Consider the following 18,996-nt stretch of genomic DNA (forward strand, 5'->3'; position numbering starts at 1 on the left):
TGGAAAAAAGAATATGTTCAAATATAAACTACAAAGAAGCATTGTATGAAACTTCTTTCTGTTCTGTGCATTCAACTAACAGGGTTGAACCTTACTTTTGATTGAGCCGTTCTGAAACACTCTTTCTGTAGAAACTGCAATTGGACATTCTGAGCGCTAAGAGGCCTATATTGGGAAAAAGAATGTCTACAAATAAAAACTACACAGAAGTATTGTGTGAAACTTCTTTCTGTTCTGTTTGTTCAACTAAAAGAGTTGAACCTTAGTTTTGATTGAGCCGTTATGAAACACTCTTTCTGTAGAAAATGCAAGTGGAGATTCGGAGCGCTAAGAGGGTAATAGTGGAAAAAGGAATGTCTCCAAATATAAACTACACAGAATCATTCTGCGAAACTTCTTTCTGATCTGTGCATTCAGCTAACAGAGTTAAACCATACTTTTGATTGAGCAGATCTGAACACTCTTTCTGTAGAAAATGCAACTGGACATTTGGAGCGCTAAGAGAGTAGTAGTGGAAAAAGGAATATATTCAATTATAAACTACACAGAAGCATTCTGTGAAACTTCTTTCTGATCTGAGCATTCAGCTAACAGAGTTAAACCATACTTTTGATTGAGCAGTTTTGAAACACTCTGTCTGTAGAAAATGCAACTGGACATTCGTAGCGCTAAGTGGGTAATAGTGGAAAAAAGAATATGTTCAAATATAAACTACACAGAAGCATTGTATGAAACTTCTTTCTGTTCTGTGCATTCAACTAACAGAGTTGAACCTTACTTTTGATTGAGCCTTTCTGAAACACTCTTTCTGTAGAAACTGCAATTGGACATTCTGAGCGCTAAGAGGCCTCCATTGGGAAAAAAAATATCTTCAAATAAAAACTACACAGAAGCATTGTGTGAAACTTATTTCTGATATGTTCATTAAGCTAACAGAGTTAAACCATACTTTTGATTGCCCAGTTCTGAACACTCTTTCTGTAGAAAATGCAAGTGGACATTCGGAGCGCTAAGAGGGTAATAGTGGAAAAAGGAATATATTCAAATATAAACTACACAGTAGCATTCTGTGAAAATTCTTTCTGTTCTGTGCATTCAACTAACAGAGTTGTACCTTACTTTTGATTGAGCCGTTCTGAAACACTCTTTCTGTAGAAACTGCAATTGGACATGCTAAGCGCTAAGAGGCCTACATTGGGAAAAAGAATATCTTCAAATAAAAACTACACAGATGCATTTTTTGAAACTTATTTCTGATCTGTAAATTCAGTTAACAGAGATAAAACATATTTTTGATTGAGCAGTTATGAAACACTCTTTTTGTAGAAAATGCAAGTGGAGATTCGGAGCGCTAAGAGGGTAATAGTGGAAAAAGGAATGTCTTCAAATATAAACTACACAGAATCATTCGGGGAAATTTCTTTCTGATCTGTGCATTCAGCTAACAGAGTTAAACCATACTTTTGATTGAGCAGATCTGACCACTCTTTCTGTAGAAAATGCAACTGGACATTTGGAGCGCTAAGAGCGTAGTAGTGGAAAAAGGAATATATTCAAATATAAACTACACAGAAGCATTCTGTGAAACTTCTTTCTGATCTGAGCATTCAGCTAACAGAGTTAAACCATACTTTTGATTGAGCAGTTTTGAAACACTCTGTCTGTAGAAAATGCAACTGGACATTCGTAGCGCTAAGTGGGTAATAGTGGAAAAAAGAATATGTTCAAATATAAACTACACAGAAGCATTGTATGAAACTGCTTTCTGTTCTGTGCATTCAACTAACAGGGTTGAACCTTACTTTTGATTGAGCCGTTCTGAAACACTCTTTCTGTAGAAACTGCAATTGGACATTCTGAGCGCTAAGAGGCCTATATTGGGAAAAAGAATGTCTACAAATAAAAACTACACAGAAGAATTATGTGAAACTTCTTTCTGTTCTGTTTGTTCAACTAAAAGAGTTGAACCTTATTTTTGATTGAGCCGTTCTGAAACACTCTTTCTGTAGAAAATGCAAGTGGAGATTCGGAGCGCTAAGAGGGTAGTAGTGGAAAAAGGAATGTCTCCAAATATAAACTACACAGAATCATTCTGTGAAACTTCTTTCTGATCTGTGCATTCAGCTAACAGAGTTAAACCATACTTTTGATTGAGCAGATCTGAACACTCTTTCTGTAGAAAATGCAACTGGACATTTGGAGCGCTAAGAGAGTAGTAGTGGAAAAAGGAATATATTCAAATATAAACTACACAGAAGCATTCTGTGAAACTTCTTTCTGATCTGAGCATTCAGCTAACAGAGTTAAACCATACTTTTGATTGAGCAGTTTTGAAACACTCTGTCTGTAGAAAATGCAACTGGACATTCGTAGCGCTAAGTGGGTAATAGTGGAAAAAAGAATATGTTCAAATATAAACTACACAGAAGCATTGTATGAAACATCTTTCTGTTCTGTGCATTCAACTAACAGAGTTGAACCTGACTTTTGATTGAGCCTTTCTGAAACACTCTTTCTGTAGAAACTGCAATTGTACATTCTGAGCGCTAAGAGGACTCTATTGGGAAAAATAATATCTTCAAATAAAAACTACACAGAAGCATTGTGTGAAACTTATTTCTGATATGTTCATTAAGCTAACAGAGTTAAACCATACGTTTGATTGCGCAGTTATGAACACTCTTTCTGTAGAAAATGCAAGTTGACATTCGGAGCGCTAAGAGGGTAATAGTGGAAAAAGGAATATATTCAAATATAAACTACACAGTAGCATTCTGTGAAAATTCTTTCTGTTCTGTGCATTCAACTAACAGAGTTGAACCTTACTTTTGATTGAGCCGTTCTGAAACACTCTTTCTGTAGAAACTGCAATTGGACATGCAAAGCGCTAAGAGGCCTACATTGGGAAAAAGAATATCTTCAAATAAAAACTACACAGATGCATTCTGTGAAACTTATTTCTGATCTGTAAATTCAGTTAACAGAGATAAAACATATTTTTGATTGAGCAGTTATGAAACACTCTTTTTGTAGAAAATGCAAGTGGAGATTCGGAGCGCTAAGAGGGTAATAGTGGACAAAGGAATGTCTTCAAATATAAACTACACAGAATCATTCGGTGAAACTTCTTTCTGATCTGTGCATTCAGCTAACAGAGTTAAACCATACTTTTGATTGAGCAGATCTGAACACTCTTTCTGTAGAAAATGCAACTGGACATTTGGAGCGCTAAGAGCGTAGTAGTTGAAAAAGGAATATATTCAAATATAAACTACACAGAAGCATTCTGTGAAACTTCTTTCTGATCTGAGCATTCAGCTAACAGAGTTAAACCATACTTTTGATTGAGCAGTTTTGAAACACTCTGTCTGTAGAAAATGCAACTGGACATTCGTAGCGCTAAGTGGGTAATAGTGGAAAAAAGAATATGTTCAAATATAAACTACACAGAAGCATTGTATGAAACTTCTTTCTGTTCTGTGCATTCAACTAACAGGGTTGAACCTTACTTTTGATTGAGCCGTTCTGAAACACTCTTTCTGTAGAAACTGCAATTGGACATTCTGAGCGCTAAGAGGCCTATATTGGGAAAAAGAATGTCTACAAATAAAAACTACACAGAAGTATTGTGTGAAACTTCTTTCTGTTCTGTTTGTTCAACTAAAAGAGTTGAACCTTAGTTTTGATTGAGCCGTTCTGAAACACTCTTTCTGTAGAAAATGCAAGTGGAGATTCGGAGCGCTAAGAGGGTAATAGTGGAAAAAGGAATGTCTCCAAATATAAACTACACAGAATCATTCTGCGAAACTTCTTTCTGATCTGTGCATTCAGCTAACAGAGTTAAACCATACTTTTGATTGAGCAGATCTGAACACTCTTTCTGTAGAAAATGCAACTGGACATTTGGAGCGCTAAGAGAGTAGTAGTGGAAAAAGGAATATATTCAATTATAAACTACACATAAGCATTCTGTGAAACTTCTTTCTGATCTGAGCATTCAGCTAACAGAGTTAAACCATACTTTTGATTGAGCAGTTTTGAAACACTCTGTCTGTAGAAAATGCAACTGGACATTCGTAGCGCTAAGTGGGTAATAGTGGAAAAAAGAATATGTTCAAATATAAACTACACAGAAGCATTGTATGAAACTTCTTTCTGTTCTGTGCATTCAACTAACAGAGTTGAACCTTACTTTTGATTGAGCCTTTCTGAAACACTCTTTCTGTAGAAACTGCAATTGGACATTCTGAGCGCTAAGAGGCCTCCATTGGGAAAAAAAATATCTTCAAATAAAAACTACACAGAAGCATTGTGTGAAACTTATTTCTGATATGTTCATTAAGCTAACAGAGTTAAACCATACTTTTGATTGCCCAGTTCTGAACACTCTTTCTGTAGAAAATGCAAGTGGACATTCGGAGCGCTAAGAGGGTAATAGTGGAAAAAGGAATATATTCAAATATAAACTACACAGTAGCATTCTGTGAAAATTCTTTCTGTTCTGTGCATTCAACTAACAGAGTTGTACCTTACTTTTGATTGAGCCGTTCTGAAACACTCTTTCTGTAGAAACTGCAATTGGACATGCTAAGCGCTAAGAGGCCTACATTGGGAAAAAGAATATCTTCAAATAAAAACTACACAGATGCATTTTTTGAAACTTATTCCTGATCTGTAAATTCAGTTAACAGAGATAAAACATATTTTTGATTGAGCAGTTATGAAACACTCTTTTTGTAGAAAATGCAAGTGGAGATTCGGAGCGCTAAGAGGGTAATAGTGGAAAAAGGAATGTCTTCAAATATAAACTACACAGAATCATTCGGGGAAATTTCTTTCTGATCTGTGCATTCAGCTAACAGAGTTAAACCATACTTTTGATTGAGCAGATCTGACCACTCTTTCTGTAGAAAATGCAACTGGACATTTGGAGCGCTAAGAGCGTAGTAGTGGAAAAAGGAATATATTCAAATATAAACTACACGGAAGCATTCTGTGAAACTTCTTTCTGATCTGAGCATTCAGCTAACAGAGTTAAACCATACTTTGGATTGAGCAGTTTTGAAACACTCTGTCTGTAGAAAATGCAACTGGACATTCGTAGCGCTAAGTGGGTAATAGTGGAAAAAAGAATATGTTCAAATATAAACTACACAGAAGCATTGTATGAAACTTCTTTCTGTTCTGTGCATTCAACTAACAGGGTTGAACCTTACTTTTGATTGAGCCGTTCTGAAACACTCTTTCTGTAGAAACTGCAATTGGACATTCTGAGCGCTAAGAGGCCTATATTGGGAAAAAGAATGTCTACAAATAAAAACTACACAGAAGAATTATGTGAAACTTCTTTCTGTTCTGTGTGTTCAACTAAAAGAGTTGAACCTTATTTTTGATTGAGCCGTTCTGAAACACTCTTTCTGTAGAAAATGCAAGTGGAGATTCGGAGCGCTAAGAGGGTAATAGTGGAAAAAGGAATGTCTCCAAATATAAACTACACAGAATCATTCTGTGAAACTTCTTTCTGATCTGTGCATTCAGCTAACAGAGTTAAACCATACTTTTGATTGAGCAGATCTGAACACTCTTTCTGTAGAAAATGCAACTGGACATTTGGAGCGCTAAGAGAGTAGTAGTGGAAAAAGGAATATATTCAAATATAAACTACACAGAAGCATTCTGTGAAACTTCTTTCTGATCTGAGCATTCAGCTAACAGAGTTAAACCATACTTTTGATTGAGCAGTTTTGAAACACTCTGTCTGTAGAAAATGCAACTGGACATTCGTAGCGCTAAGTGGGTAATAGTGGAAAAAAGAATATGTTCAAATATAAACTACACAGAAGCATTGTATGAAACTTCTTTCTGTTCTGTGCATTCAACTAACAGAGTTGAACCTGACTTTTGATTGAGCCTTTCTGAAACACTCTTTCTGTAGAAACTGCAATTGTACATTCTGAGCGCTAAGAGGACTCTATTGGGAAAAATAATATCTTCAAATAAAAACTACACAGAAGCATTGTGTGAAACTTATTTCTGATATGTTCATTAAGCTAACAGAGTTAAACCATACGTTTGATTGCGCAGTTATGAACACTCTTTCTGTAGAAAATGCAAGTTGACATTCGGAGCGCTAAGAGGGTAATAGTGGAAAAAGGAATATATTCAAATATAAACTACACAGTAGCATTCTGTGAAAATTCTTTCTGTTCTGTGCATTCAACTAACAGAGTTGAACCTTACTTTTGATTGAGCCGTTCTGAAACACTCTTTCTGTAGAAACTGCAATTGGACATGCAAAGCGCTAAGAGGCCTACATTGGGAAAAAGAATATCTTCAAATAAAAACTACACAGATGCATTCTGTGAAACTTATTTCTGATCTGTAAATTCAGTTAACAGAGATAAAACATATTTTTGATTGAGCAGTTATGAAACACTCTTTTTGTAGAAAATGCAAGTGGAGATTCGGAGCGCTAAGAGGGTAATAGTGGACAAAGGAATGTCTTCAAATATAAACTACACAGAATCATTCGGTCAAACTTCTTTCTGATCTGTGCATTCAGCTAACAGAGTTAAACCATACTTTTGATTGAGCAGATCTGAACACTCTTTCTGTAGAAAATGCAACTGGACATTTGGAGCGCTAAGAGCGTAGTAGTTGAAAAAGGAATATATTCAAATATAAACTACACAGAAGCATTCTGTGAAACTTCTTTCTGATCTGAGCATTCAGCTAACAGAGTTAAACCATACTTTTGATTGAGCAGTTTTGAAACACTCTGTCTGTAGAAAATGCAACTGGACATTCGTAGCGCTAAGTGGGTAATAGTGGAAAAAAAAATATGTTCAAATATAAACTACACAGAATCATTGTATGAAACTTCTTTCTGTTCTGTGCATTCAACTAACAGATTTGAACCTTACTTTTGATTGAGCCTTTCTGAAACACTCTTTCTGTAGAAACTGCAATTGGACATTCTGAGCGCTAAGAGGCCTATATTGGGAAAAATAATATCTTCAAATAAAAACTACACAGAAGCATTGTGTGAAACTTATTTCTGATATGTTCATTAAGCTACCAGAGTTAAACCATACTTTTGATTGCGCAGTTCTGAACACTCTTTCTGTAGAAAATGCAAGTGGACATTCGGAGCGCTAAGAGGGTAATAGTGGAAAAAGGAATATATTCAAATATAAACTACACAGTAGCATTCTGTGAAAATTCTTTCTGTTCTGTGCATTCAACTAACAGAGTTGAACCTTACTTTTGATTGAGCCGTTCTGAAACACTCTTTCTGTAGAAACTGCAATTGGACATGCTAAGCTCTAAGAGGCCTACATTGGGAAAAAGAATATCTTCAAATAAAAACTACACAGATGCATTCTGTGAAACTTATTTCTGATCTGTAAATTCAGTTAACAGAGATAAAACATATTTTTGATTGAGCAGTTATGAAACACTCTTTTTGTAGAAAATGCAAGTGGAGATTCGGAGCGCTAAGAGGGTAATAGTGGAAAAAGGAATGTCTTCAAATATAAACTACACAGAATCATTCGGGGAAATTTCTTTCTGATCTGTGCATTCAGCTAACAGAGTTAAACCATACTTTTGATTGAGCAGATCTGAACACTCTTTCTGTAGAAAATGCAACTGGACATTTGGAGCGCTAAGAGCGTAGTAGTGGAAAAAGGAATATATTCAAATATAAACTACACAGAAGCATTCTGTGAAACTTCTTTCTGATCTGAGCATTCAGCTAACAGAGTTAAACCATACTTTGGATTGAGCAGTTTTGAAACACTCTGTCTGTAGAAAATGCAACTGGACATTCGTAGCGCTAAGTGGGTAATAGTGGAAAAAAGAATATGTTCAAATATAAACTACACAGAAGCATTGTATGAAACTCCTTTCTGTTCGGTGCATTCAACTAACAGGGTTGAACCTTACTTTTGATTGAGCCGTTCTGAAACACTCTTTCTGTAGAAACTGCAATTGGACATTCTGAGCGCTAAGAGGCCTATATTTTGAAAAAGAATGTCTACAAATAAAAACTACACAGAAGAATTGTGTGAAACTTCTTTCTGTTCTGTTTGTTCAACTAAAAGAGTTGAACCTTAGTTTTGATTGAGCCGTTCTGAAACACTCTTTCTGTAGAAAATGCAAGTGGAGATTCGGAGCGCTAAGAGGGTAATAGTGGAAAAAGGAATGTCTCCAAATATAAACTATACAGAATCATTCTGTGAAACTTCTTTCTGATCTGTGCATTCAGCTAACAGAGTTAAACCATACTTTTGATTGAGCAGATCTGAACACTCTTTCTGTAGAAAATGCAACTGGACATTTGGAGCGCTAAGAGAGTAGTAGTGGAAAAAGGAATATATTCAAATATAAACTACACAGAAGCATTCTGTGAAACTTCTTTCTGATCTGAGCATTCAGCTAACAGAGTTAAACCATACATTTGATTGAGCAGTTTTGAAACACTCTGTCTGTAGAAAATGCAACTGGACATTCGTAGCGCTAAGTGGGTAATAGTGGAAAAAAGAATATGTTCAAATATAAACTACACAGAAGCATTGTATGAAACTTCTTTCTGTTCTGTGCATTCAACTAACAGAGTTGAACCTTACTTTTGATTGAGCCTTTCTGAAACACTCTTTCTGTAGAAACTGCAATTGGACATTCTGAGCGTTAAGAGGCCTATATTGGGAAAAATAATATCTTCAAATAAAAACTACACAGAAGCATTGTGTGAAACTTATTTCTGATATGTTCATTAAGCTACCAGAGTTAAACCATACTTTTGATTGCGCAGTTCTGAACACTCTTTCTGTAGAAAATGCAAGTGGACATTCGGAGCGCTAAGAGGGTAATAGTGGAAAAAGGAATATATTCAAATATAAACTACACAGTAGCATTCTGTGAAAATTCTTTCTGTTCTGTGCATTCAACTAACAGAGTTGAACCTTACTTTTGATTGAGCCGTTCTGTAACACTCTTTCTGTAGAAACTGCAATTGGACATGCTAAGCGCTAAGAGGCCTACATTGGGAAAAAGAATATCTTCAAATAAAAACTACACAGATGCATTCTGTGAAACTTATTTCTGATCTGTAAATTCAGTTAACAGAGATAAAACATATTTTTGATTGAGCAGTTATGAAACACTCTTTTTGTAGAAAATGCAAGTGGAGATTCGGAGCGCTAAGAGGGTAATAGTGGAAAAAGGAATGTCTTCAAATATAAACTACACAGAATCATTCGGGGAAATTTCTTTCTGATCTGTGCATTCAGCTAACAGAGTTAAACCATACTTTTGATTGAGCAGATCTGAACACTGTTTCTGTAGAAAATGCAACTGGACATTTGGAGCGCTAAGAGCGTAGTAGTGGAAAAAGGAATATATTCAAATATAAACTACACAGAAGCATTCTGTGAAACTTCTTTCTGATCTGAGCATTCAGCTAACAGAGTTAAACCATACTTTGGATTGAGCAGTTTTGAAACACTCGGTCTGTAGAAAATGCAACTGGACATTCGTAGCGCTAAGTGGGTAATAGTGGAAAAAAGAATATGTTCAAATATAAACTACACAGAAGCATTGTATGAAACTTCTTTCTGTTCTGTGCATTCAACTAACAGGGTTGAACCTTACTTTTGATTGAGCCGTTCTGAAACACTCTTTCTGTAGAAACTGCAATTGGACATTCTGAGCGCTAAGAGGCCTATATTGGGAAAAAGAATGTCTACAAATAAAAACTACACAGAAGAATTGTGTGAAACTTCTTTCTGTTCTGTTTGTTCAACTAAAAGAGTTGAACCTTAGTTTTGATTGAGCCGTTCTGAAACACTCTTTCTGTAGAAAATGCAAGTGGAGATTCGGAGCGCTAAGAGGGTAATAGTGGAAAAAGGAATGTCTCCAAATATAAACTATACAGAATCATTCTGTGAAACTTCTTTCTGATCTGTGCATTCAGCTAACAGAGTTAAACCATACTTTTGATTGAGCAGATCTGAACACTCTTTCTGTAGAAAATGCAACTGGACATTTGGAGCGCTAAGAGAGTAGTAGTGGAAAAAGGAATATATTCAAATATAAACTACACAGAAGCATTCTGTGAAACTTCTTTCTGATCTGAGCATTCAGCTAAAAGAGTTAAACCATACTTTTGATTGAGCAGTTTTGAAACACTCTGTCTGTAGAAAATGCAACTGGACATTCGTAGCGCTAAGTGGGTAATAGTGGAAAAAAGAATATGTTCAAATATAAACTACACAGAAGCATTGTATGAAACTACTTTCTGTTCTGTGCATTCAACTAACAGAGTTGAACCTTACTTTTGATTGAGCCTTTCTGAAACACTCTTTCTGTAGAAACTGCAATTGGACATTCTGAGCGCTAAGAGGCCTCTATTGGGAAAAATAATATCTTCAAATAAAAACTACACAGAAGCATTGTGTGAAACTTATTTCTGATATGTTCATTAAGCTAACAGAGTTAAACCATACTTTTGATTGCCCAGTTCTGAACACTCTTTCTGTAGAAAATGCAAGTGGACATTCGGAGCGCTAAGAGGGTAATAGTGGAAAAAGGAATATATTCAAATATAAACTACACAGTAGCATTCTGTGAAAATTCTTTCTGTTCTGTGCATTCAACTAACAGAGTTGTACCTTACTTTTGATTGAGCCGTTCTGAAACACTCTTTCTGTAGAAACTGCAATTGGACATGCTAAGCGCTAAGAGGCCTACATTGGGAAAAAGAATATCTTCAAATAAAAACTACACAGATGCATTCTGTGAAACTTATTTCTGATCTGTAAATTCAGTTAACAGAGATAAAACATATTTTTGATTGAGCAGTTATGAAACACTCTTTTTGTAGAAAATGCAAGTGGAGATTCGGAGCGCTAAGAGGGTAATAGTGGACAAAGGAATGTCTTCAAATATAATCTACACAGAATCATTCGGTGAAACTTCTTTCTGATCTGTGCATTCAGCTAACAGAGTTAAACCATACTTTTGATTGAGCAGATCTGAACACTCTTTCTGTAGAAAATGCAACTGGACATTTGGAGCGCTAAGAGCGTAGTAGTGGAAAAAGGAATATATTCAAATATAAACTACACAGAAGCATTCTGTGAAACTTCTTTCTGATCTGAGCATTCAGCTAACAGAGTTAAACCATACTTTTGATTGAGCAGTTTTGAAACACTCTGTCTGTAGAAAATGCAACTGGACATTCGTAGCGCTAAGTGGGTAATAGTGGAAAAAAGAATATGTTCAAATATAAACTACACAGAAGCATTGTATGAAACTTCTTTCTGTTCTGTGCATTCAACTAACAGAGTTGAACCTTACTTTTGATTGAGCCGTTCTGAAACACTCTTTCTGTAGAAACTGCAATTGGACATTCTGAGCGCTAAGAGGCCTATATTGGGAAAAAGAATGTCTACAAATAAAAACAACACAGAAGAATTGTGTGAAACTTCTTTCTGTTCTGTTTGTTCAACTAAAAGAGTTCAACCTTAGTTTTGATTGAGCCGTTCTGAAACACTCTTTCTGTAGAAAATGCAAGTGGAGATTCGGAGCGCTAAGAGGGTAATAGTGGAAAAAGGAATGTCTCCAAATATAAACTATACAGAATCATTCTGTGAAACTTCTTTCTGATCTGTGCATTCAGCTAACAGAGTTAAACCATACTTTTGATTGAGCAGATCTGAACACTCTTTCTGTAGAAAATGCAACTGGACATTTGGAGCGCTAAGAGAGTAGTAGTGGAAAAAGGAATATATTCAAATATAAACTACACAGAAGCATTCTGTGAAACTTCTTTCTGATCTGAGCATTCAGCTAACAGAGTTAAACCATACTTTGGATTGAGCAGTTTTGAAACACTCTGTCTGTAGAAAATGCAACTGGACATTCGTAGCGCTAAGTGGGTAATAGTGGAAAAAAGAATATGTTCAAATATAAACTACACAGAAGCATTGTATGAAACTTCTTTCTGTTCTGTGCATTCAACTAACAGAGTTGAACCTTACTTTTGATTGAGCCTTTCTGAAACACTCTTTCTGTAGAAACTGCAATTGGACATTCTGAGCGCTAAGAGGCCTATATTGGGAAAAATAATATCTTCAAATAAAAACTACACAGAAGCATTGTGTGAAACTTATTTCTGATATGTTCATTAAGCTACCAGAGTTAAACCATACTTTTGATTGCGCAGTTCTGAACACTCTTTCTGTAGAAAATGCAAGTGGACATTCGGAGCGCTAAGAGGGTAATAGTGGAAAAAGGAATATATTCAAATATAAACTACACAGTAGCATTCTGTGAAAATTCTTTCTGTTCTGTGCATTCAACTAACAGAGTTGAACCTTACTTTTGATTGAGCCGTTCTGAAACACTCTTTCTGTAGAAACTGCAATTGGACATGCTAAGCGCTAAGAGGCCTACATTGGGAAAAAGAATATCTTAAAATAAAAACTACACAGATGCATTCTGTGAAACTTATTTCTGATCTGTAAATTCAGTTAACAGAGATAAAACATATTTTTGATTGAGCAGTTATGAAACACTCTTTTTGTAGAAAATGCAAGTGGAGATTCGGAGCGCTAAGAGGGTAATAGTGGAAAAAGCAATGTCTTCAAATATAAACTACACAGAATCATTCGGGGAAATTTCTTTCTGATCTGTGCATTCAGCTAACAGAGTTAAACCATACTTTTGATTGAGCAGATCTGAACACTCTTTCTGTAGAAAATGCAACTGGACATTTGGAGCGCTAAGAGCGTAGTAGTGGAAAAAGGAATATATTCAAATATAAACTACACAGAAGCATTCTGTGAAACTTCTTTCTGATCTGAGCATTCAGCTAACAGAATTAAACCATACTTTGGATTGAGTAGTTTTGAAACACTCGGTCTGTAGAAAATGCAACTGGACATTCGTAGCGCTAAGTGGGTAATAGAGGAAAAAAGAATATGTTCAAATATAAACTACACAGAAGCATTGTATGAAACTTCTTTCTGTTCTGTGCATTCAACTAACAGGGTTGAACCTTACTTTTGATTGAGCCGTTCTGAAACACTCTTTCTGTAGAAACTGCAATTGGACATTCTGAGCGCTAAGAGGCCTATATTGGGAAAAAGAATGTCTACAAATAAAAACTACACAGAAGAATTGTGTGAAACTTCTTTCTGTTCTGTTTGTTCAACTAAAAGAGTTGAACCTTAGTTTTGATTGAGCCGTTCTGAAACACTCTTTCTGTAGAAAATGCAAGTGGAGATTCGGAGCGCTAAGAGGGTAATAGTGGAAAAAGGAATGTCTCCAAATATAAACTATACAGAATCATTCTGTGAAACTTCTTTCTGATCTGTGCATTCAGCTAACAGAGTTAAACCATACTTTTGATTGAGCAGATCTGAACACTCTTTCTGTAGAAAATGCAACTGGACATTTGGAGCACTAAGAGAGTAGTAGTGGAAAAAGGAATATATTCAAATATAAACTACACAGAAGCATTCTGTGAAACTTCTTTCTGATCTGAGCATTCAGCTAAAAGAGTTAAACCATACTTTGGATTGAGCAGTTTTGAAACACTCTGTCTGTAGAAAATGCAACTGGACATTCGTAGCGCTAAGTGGGTAATAGTGGAAAAAAGAATATGTTCAAATATAAACTACACAGAAGCATTGTATGAAACTACTTTCTGTTCTGTGCATTCAACTAACAGAGTTGAACCTTACTTTTGATTGAGCCTTTCTGAAACACTCTTTCTGTAGAAACTGCAATTGGACATTCTGAGCGCTAAGAGGCCTCTATTGGGAAAAATAATATCTTCAAATAAAAACTACACAGAAGCATTGTGTGAAACTTATTTCTGATATGTTCATTAAGCTAACAGAGTTAAACCATACTTTTGATTGCCCAGTTCTGAACACTCTTTCTGTAGAAAATGCAAGTGGACATTCGGAGCGCTAAGAGGGTAATAGTGGAAAAAGGAATATATTCAAATATAAACTACACAGTAGCATTCTGTGAAAATTCTTTCTGTTCTGTGCATTCAACTAACAGAGTTGTACCTTACTTTTGATTGAGCCGTTCTGAAACACTCTTTCTGTAGAAACTGCAATTGGACATGCTAAGCGCTAAGAGGCCTACATTGGGAAAAAGAATATCTTCAAATAAAAACTACACAGATGCATTCTGTGAAACTTATTTCTGATCTGTAAATTCAGTTAACAGAGATAAAACATATTTTTGATTGAGCAGTTATGAAACACTCTTTTTGTAGAAAATGCAAGTGGAGATTCGGAGCGCTAAGAGGGTAATAGTGGACAAAGGAATGTCTTCAAATATAATCTACACAGAATCATTCGGTGAAACTTCTTTCTGATCTGTGCATTCAGCTAACAGAGTTAAACCATACTTTTGATTGAGCAGATCTGAACACTCTTTCTGTAGAAAATGCAACTGGACATTTGGAGCGCTAAGAGCGTAGTAGTGGAAAAAGGAATATATTCAAATATAAACTACACAGAAGCATTCTGTGAAACTTCTTTCTGATCTGAGCATTCAGCTAACAGAGTTAAACCATACTTTTGATTGAGCAGTTTTGAAACACTCTGTCTGTAGAAAATGCAACTGGACATTCGTAGCGCTAAGTGGGTAATAGTGGAAAAAAGAATATGTTCAAATATAAACTACACAGAAGCATTGTATGAAACTTCTTTCTGTTCTGTGCATTCAACTAACAGAGTTGAACCTTACTTTTGATTGAGCCGTTCTGAAACACTCTTTCTGTAGAAACTGCAATTGGACATTCTGAGCGCTAAGAGGCCTATATTGGGAAAAAGAATGTCTACAAATAAAAACAACACAGAAGAATTGTGTGAAACTTCTTTCTGTTCTGTTTGTTCAACTAAAAGAGTTCAACCTTAGTTTTGATTGAGCCGTTCTGAAACACTCTTTCTGTAGAAAATGCAAGTGGAGATTCGGAGCGCTAAGAGGGTAATAGTGGAAAAAGGAATGTCTCCAAATATAAACTACACAGAATCATTCTGTGAAACTTCTTTCTGATCTGTGCATTCAGCTAACAGAGTTAAACCATACTTTTGATTGAGCAGATCTGAACACTCTTTCTGTAGAAAATGCAACTGGACATTTGGAGCGCTAAGAGAGTAGTAGTGGAAAAAGGAATATATTCAAATATAAACTACACAGAAGCATTCTGTGAAACTTCTTTCTGATCTGAGCATTCAGCTAACAGAGTTAAACCATACTTTGGATTGAGCAGTTTTGAAACACTCTGTCTGTAGAAAATGCAACTGGACATTCGTAGCGCTAAGTGGGTAATAGTGGAAAAAAGAATATGTTCAAATATAAACTACACAGAAGCATTGTATGAAACTTCTTTCTGTTCTGTGCATTCAACTAACAGAGTTGAACCTTACTTTTGATTGAGCCTTTCTGAAACACTCTTTCTGTAGAAACTGCAATTGGACATTCTGAGCGCTAAGAGGCCTATATTGAGAAAAATAATATCTTCAAATAAAAACTACACAGAAGCATTGTGTGAAACTTATTTCTGATATGTTCATTAAGCTAACAGAGTTAAACCATACTTTTGATTGCGCAGTTCTGAACACTCTTTCTGTAGAAAATGCAAGTGGACATTCGGAGCGCTAAGAGGGTAATAGTGGAAAAAGGAATATATTCAAATATAAACTACACAGTAGCATTCTGTGAAAATTCTTTCTGTTCTGTGCATTCAGCTAACAGATTTGAACCTTACTTTTGATTGAGCCGTTCTGAAACACTCTTTCTGTAGAAACTGCAATTGGACATGCTAAGCGCTAAGAGGCCTACATTGGGAAAAAGTATATCTTGAAATAAAAACTACACAGATGCATTCTGTGAAACTTATTTCTGATCTGTAAATTCAGTTAACAGAGATAAAACATATTTTTGATTGAGCAGTTATGAAACACTCTTTTTGTAGAAAATGCAAGTGGAGATTCGGAGCGCTAAGAGGGTAATAGTGGAAAAAGAAATGTCTTCAAATATAAACTACACAGAATCATTCGGTGAAACTTCTTTCTGATCTGTGCATTCAGCTAACAGAGTTAAACCATACTTTTGATTGAGCAGATCTGAACACTCTTTCTGTAGAAAATGCAACTGGACATTTGGAGCGCTAAGAGCGTAGTAGTGGAAAAAGGAATATATTCAAATATAAACTACACAGCAGCATTCTGTGAAACTTCTTTCTGATCTGAGCATTCAGCTAACAGAGTTAAACCATACTTTTGATTGAGCAGTTTTGAAACACTCTGTCTGTAGAAAATGCAACTGGACATTCGTAGCGCTAAGTGGGTAATAGTGGAAAAAAGAATATGTTCAAATATAAACTACACAGAAGCATTGTATGAAACTGCTTTCTGTTCTGTGCATTCAACTAACAGAGTTGAACCTTACCTTTGATTGAGCCGTTCTGAAACACTCTTTCTGTAGAAACTGCAATTGGACATTCTGAGCGCTAAGAGGCCTATATTGGGAAAAAGAATGTCTACAAATAAAAACTACACAGAAGAATTGTGTGAAACTTCTTTCTGTTCTGTTTGTTCAACTAAAAGAGTTGAACCTTAGTTTTGATTGAGCCGTTCTGAAACACTCTTTCTGTAGAAAATGCAAGTGGAGATTCGGAGCGCTAAGAGGTTAATAGTGGAAAAAGGAATGTCTCCAAATATAAACCACACAGAATCATTCTGTGAAACTTCTTTCTGGTCTGTGCATTCAGCTAACAGAGTTAAACCATACTTTTGATTGAGCAGATCTGAACACTCTTTCTGTAGAAAATGCAACTGGACATTTGGAGCGCTAAGAGAGTAGTAGTGGAAAAAGGAATATATTCAAATATAAACTACACAGAAGCATTCTGTGAAACTTCTTTCTGATCTGAGCATTCAGCTAACAGAGTTAAACCATACTTTTGATTGAGCAGTTTTGAAACACTCTGTCTGTAGAAAATGCAACTGGACATTCGTAGCGCTAAGTGGGTAATAGTGGAAAAAAGAATATGTTCAAATATAAACTACACAGAAGCATTGTATGAAACTTCTTTCTGTTCTGTGCATTCAACTAACAGAGTTGAACCTTACTTTTGATTGAGCCTTTCTGAAACACTCTTTCTGTAGAAACTGCAATTGGACATTCTGAGCGCTAAGAGGCCTATATTGGGAAAAATAATATCTTCAAATAAAAACTACACAGAAGCATTGTGTGAAACTTATTTCTGATATGTTCATTAAGCTACCAGAGTTAAACCATACTTTTGATTGCGCAGTTCTGAACACTCTTTCTGTAGAAAATGCAAGTGGACATTCGGAGCGCTAAGAGGGTAATAGTGGAAAAAGGAATATATTCAAATATAAACTACACAGTAGCATTCTGTGAAAATTCTTTCTGTTCTGTGCATTCAACTAACAGAGTTGAACCTTACTTTTGATTGAGCCGTTCTGAAACACTCTTTCTGTAGAAACTGCAGTTGGACATGCTAAGCGCTAAGAGGCCTACATTGGGAAAAAGAATATCTTCAAATAAAAACTACACAGATGCATTCTGTGAAACTTATTTCTGATCTGTAAATTCAGTTAACAGAGATAAAACATATTTTTGATTGAGCAGTTATGAAACACTCTTTTTGTAGAAAATGCAAGTGGAGATTCGGAGCGCTAAGAGGGTAATAGTGGAAAAAGCAATGTCTTCAAATATAAACTACACAGAATCATTCGGGGAAATTTCTTTCTGATCTGTGCATTCAGCTAACAGAGTTAAACCATACTTTTGATTGAGCAGATCTGAACACTCTTTCTGTAGAAAATGCAACTGGACATTTGGAGCGCTAAGAGCGTAGTAGTGGAAAAAGGAATATATTCAAATATAAACTACACAGAAGCATTCTGTGAAACTTCTTTCTGATCTGAGCATTCAGCTAACAGAATTAAACCATACTTTGGATTGAGTAGTTTTGAAACACTCGGTCTGTAGAAAATGCAACTGGACATTCGTAGCGCTAAGTGGGTAATAGTGGAAAAAAGAATATGTTCAAATATAAACTACACAGAAGCATTGTATGAAACTTCTTTCTGTTCTGTGCATTCAACTAACAGGGTTGAACCTTACTTTTGATTGAGCCGTTCTGAAACACTCTTTCTGTAGAAACTGCAATTGGACATTCTGAGCGCTAAGAGGCCTATATTGGGAAAAAGAATGTCTACAAATAAAAACTACACAGAAGAATTGTGTGAAACTTCTTTCTGTTCTGTTTGTTCAACTAAAAGAGTTGAACCTTAGTTTTGATTGAGCCGTTCTGAAACACTCTTTCTGTAGAAAATGCAAGTGGAGATTCGGAGCGCTAAGAGGGTAATAGTGGAAAAAGGAATGTCTCCAAATATAAACTATACAGAATCATTCTGTGAAACTTCTTTCTGATCTGTGCATTCAGCTAACAGAGTTAAACCATACTTTTGATTGAGCAGATCTGAACACTCTTTCTGTAGAAAATGCAACTGGACATTTGGAGCGCTAAGAGAGTAGTAGTGGAAAAAGGAATATATTCAAATATAAACTACACAGAAGCATTCTGTGAAACTTCTTTCTGATCTGAGCATTCAGCTAAAAGAGTTAAACCATACTTTTGATTGAGCAGTTTTGAAACACTCTGTCTGTAGAAAATGCAACTGGACATTCGTAGCGCTAAGTGGGTAATAGTGGAAAAAAGAATATGTTCAAATATAAACTACACAGAAGCATTGTATGAAACTACTTTCTGTTCTGTGCATTCAACTAACAGAGTTGAACCTTACTTTTGATTGAGCCTTTCTGAAACACTCTTTCTGTAGAAACTGCAATTGGACATTCTGAGCGCTAAGAGGCCTCTATTGGGAAAAATAATATCTTCAAATAAAAACTACACAGAAGCATTGTGTG

The sequence above is a fragment of the Symphalangus syndactylus genome, chromosome 15 (assembly GCF_028878055.3).
Source record: "Symphalangus syndactylus isolate Jambi chromosome 15, NHGRI_mSymSyn1-v2.1_pri, whole genome shotgun sequence".
Classification (NCBI taxonomy): domain Eukaryota; kingdom Metazoa; phylum Chordata; class Mammalia; order Primates; family Hylobatidae; genus Symphalangus; species Symphalangus syndactylus.